We start from the raw sequence: 4,224 nt of genomic DNA on the forward strand, positions 1-4,224 counted from the left end.
TCAATTATCCCTAAGAATAGGTTAATTATCATTTATAATTTAATTTGAGGATTATGTGGGTGAAGACCCTTAGAGGGGCAAGTTAATGTTGCTAAGACACTTAGCCAATTTTTTTATATAGGCTTGTAGTGGTTTTAAAGATGTTCAAATTTTATGTTCACTTTTCTAATCCTCATTTAACCAAATTTGATTTAGCCTAGGTCACTACTAAGCTCTTAAGATTTTTGTAGATGTCTTAGTTATTTAAAAAAGGTTGAATCTTAAGTGACAATGATTCATTTATTTTAAAGTTATTTGAACATCAAATAGGGGTGTTGAATTAGTGAGTTATCAACACCTAAAATCATACTCCTAAATCTAGGATCATTTAAATTATTAGAGTTCCAAATTTTAATAATTTAAGGAAATTACAAATTTATCCTCAAATTTTTAAGGAAATTACAAATTTATCCTTTAATTAATAAAAGTGAGATTGATTTCTACCAATTAATCCCCTTATATTTCAATCATCCAAATATGTTGATTAGGGTCAAAGGTTACCCATTTCCCCTTTCTTGAATTAAGCCTAAATGTTAATTAAGGCTAAATTTCCAAAATCACATCTTTACCCTTAAGGCTCTAATACTTCATAATTCATCAAAATTAATTCAAATGACTTTGGAATTTGCATCACACCTCACTCATGGGTCAATTAAGATATTAGAGGATAGAGGAGAAAATGAGATTTTTCAAATTTTAATTTAATTTATATATTTATTTATATGCAAGAATAGGATTTTTCAAAGAAAATTCTATAACTTGACCAAGGCAAAGCCTAATCACTTGAAATTTTTCCTGGAGGTAGACCTAGACTAGAGAATCATTGGGACCAAATTTCATGACTTTTTTTAGTTTTATTTGAATTAATAGATTTATTTTAAATATAAATTTATTAATTATAAATTATTTCAAATGTGGAAAATTAAGTTTCATATTTTTATTAAATATCTCTGAGGTTAAGGAGCCCATATCTATCTAAGATCAAGCAACCCAGAGAAACAAATTTTACTTTTTTTTAATTTTTCTTTGAATTATTAGAATTTCTTAAGTGAAAGATTAAAAAAAATTTAGTGAAAATCCATTTTTAGCCTTTAAAAATTATTTTAAGCTTCAAAATTCAATATCTTTACTTAGAAAATCACGAAAGACATTCCAATTGTTCTTAAGTACTTAGGAAAAAATTTAGAACATTTCCATGAATTTTATTATTTTTGTAATTTTTATTATTTTTTAATTATTTAAATATTAAGGAAAGGCTAAGAAAATGAAAATTTTATTTCAATTACAAATTTATTTTTAGAAAATTCTTCTCATCACAGAGAACTACCAAAACCAATTTTATAATTTTTTGAGTTATATTTTACTTGTTAAAAATCATTTTATTCTTAAAAATAGCATTTAACATAGAAAATCAATTTAAGTTATCAAATGAGCTCCAAATATTTTGAAATTTTTATGGAGAGTTCTCTGAACTTTAAATTATAGTGGGTTATAGTCATTTAGATGTTTGTGTTTCCTAAAATTAATTTTCTTTGCATTTTTAGGTTTGTGCAAATTAGGTGCATTCTTAATGACTTAGATCATGAAACATTTTCCAAAGGTTTCTCTGCCCATAATAAACCTTCCAAAATTATCTTGGAATTTTTAAGTTCCAAAATTATCTTGGAATTTTTTAAGAAACATGCTAATTATTATGATTAATTTATGGAAATAATAGACATAAACTTGAAAAATATTGATCTATGTTTAGAGATCTCCTTTGACTTTGGAAAAATCAGAGGATGCTCCCTAAGATAGAGGCAACAACATGCCGAAATTTCAAGTCATGGTGAAATGTCTACATGCATGGAGAATCAAAAGACTCAAAATAGTGTTTAATTAATTAAAAATAAAATATGCATCAAACTCAAACCATTTTCATAATGTTCTCCTCTATTCACTAAGCACTATTTTATTTTATTTTTGTGATTTTTATACACCAAGATATGAATTTTTAATGTTAGGGAGCATTTTTTGATTTATTTTAAATATCTATTTTTCTATTTAAACGCGAGGCTCCACCTCATCCCAGGCAGCTCCGAACGACGATGCGACATCCTAGGCACCTCCGAACGGCAACGCGAAACGCTCACATTCGCTGTGCTTTCCACCCTGGTATGCCATGCGGTCCGTGGTTCACGTATCAAGAGTTCATCCGGCTATATCTCATCCATTGATGAGATAAACGCATGATCGGAGGGCTCTCCGTCATCGTCCCCAAATAGGGTAACCCAAGAACCATCCACACTCAAACCTTAAGATCTCTCTCTAGACTTAACCAAATCTCGTGGGGTTTGTTCCTAGAGCTTCATCTACTCAATACAAACTTATCTATACATATTATATGGTATGAAATACAGCAAATACATATTAAGAGTGAAAATAGGCTCGGATTAGGGTTGGAGTTCAATACCTTTGTCTGAGAGGGGAGGCCTCAATATGATGGTTGTGGTAGCTTTGATTGGTCCTAATGAACCTCAAGATGAAGCCTTGTGCCCTGGTGAATGGTCTAGATATGAATTCGACCAAGCTTGATTTTAGGTGTTAATTGAAGTCTATATTAGAAGCTATTTGAGAGGGGGCTTTTGTGGAGAATGAACTTCTTTCACTGTGCAGAAGGTGTGTGCACAGTTAATTGAAGTTTGATTCACTGTGGTAAGCAGAAGGTGTGTGCACAGTTAATTGAAGTTTGATTCACTGTGGAGGTGTGGAGAGATTTTTCCTAGTTTTTGGCAAAAATTCAAGCTCAAAATTGAGCTTCCACAGTGAAGCTCAGTGGAGGAAAATGGTTGGCATGAACTGAGGAGGTCTTAGGGAGTCTCTGAGGATAGTTTGGCAAAGTGTTCTTAAGAAAATTTCAACTCTCCTTCATTGGCCATGGAGGTGAGGTTTAAATAAAATTGGATTAGGGTGGTTGTCATCGCCTCCATTTGAGTGCAATGTGAAGTGTAGTTGGAGGGCACAGAAGCTCTAAATTTCAAATGGGATGAGGTGGCTTCTAGGTTTGAATTGAGTTTAAATTTTTGGGAAGGTTAACGATTTTGGTATTTTTTGGCCACTAGGTCGGCCAGCAAGGCCAGGGGCGGTGGCCAGGAAGTCAGATGAGCTAGGGGGGACGATTAATTATGATTTACCCCCAATGGTTAGTGATGATGAGGGAGATTTTGCAAGTTGGGTCCAAAAATAGGTTAAAATCCCCTAATTTGGAGATCCATTGGTCCATAGCATGCTTTGGTGGGGTTTGCATGGTTTAGCCTGGTACTTAGGAGGAGTTTGGTGGTTGTGGAGTCATGAAGTTGGCGGCTTTAAGGTGGCAAGGTCAATTTTGGTGCATGGGTCCAATATGGGTCCAAATGACCAAAGCTTAGGTTTGGCTTAGGATAACCATGAATTTGAGCTTAATTTATTGATCAACATTGCGTAGATAATTGTAATGAACATTTTTAGCGAAGGATTGAATTAATTTTGAGTTCAATTGGAAGCTCAATTTGAAGGATTTTGAGATTTAGGTCAATTTGGCCATATTGGACTAGACTTGGGCATATGTTGAGCTAGGCTTTGATTTTAGATCAATTGAATGGTCCAAATGCTCAAGGGAGATTCTATGAAAATTTTTCATGAAGGAATGAAGTGAAAATTTTGGGGCTAAGGCAATCAATTTGGTGGAATTTTGAGACATGGTCAATTTAGGGAAAAATTGGGGATTTTTTGGATTTGGATTGAAATTAAATGAAATTGAGGCTTCACCAAGGCCAATTTAAGGTCAAGTATGATTTTTAGAAGTGTTATTAAGAGTTTAGGATTCAAATTGAGACCAATGGAGCAGTCTATGGGGTTCAATTTTGTTGAACCAAGTCATAGGGCCAAAATTGGGGGTTTGACTTAGATCAAAATTGGGCTCAAATCACGAGCCAATTGAGCTTGGATTTGATTTAAATTGGTCCTATAGAAGGTGAATTTGAGTTTAAAATTGAAATTGGGGGAAATTGAGACCAAATTGATGGACATTTGAAGTGAATTTAGGGAAATTGAGCCTTTAAAGATAATTTCGGGGTTTTCATCAAATTGGTCCAATTGGTCAAATTGAGTCATGTGGTAGTTGAGAAAAATGAAATTGTTGAGAAAAATGAAAATTTGGGAATTTTT

The sequence above is a fragment of the Phalaenopsis equestris genome, unplaced genomic scaffold (assembly GCF_001263595.1).
Source record: "Phalaenopsis equestris unplaced genomic scaffold, ASM126359v1 Scaffold000772, whole genome shotgun sequence".
In the NCBI taxonomy this organism is placed as follows: domain Eukaryota; kingdom Viridiplantae; phylum Streptophyta; class Magnoliopsida; order Asparagales; family Orchidaceae; genus Phalaenopsis; species Phalaenopsis equestris.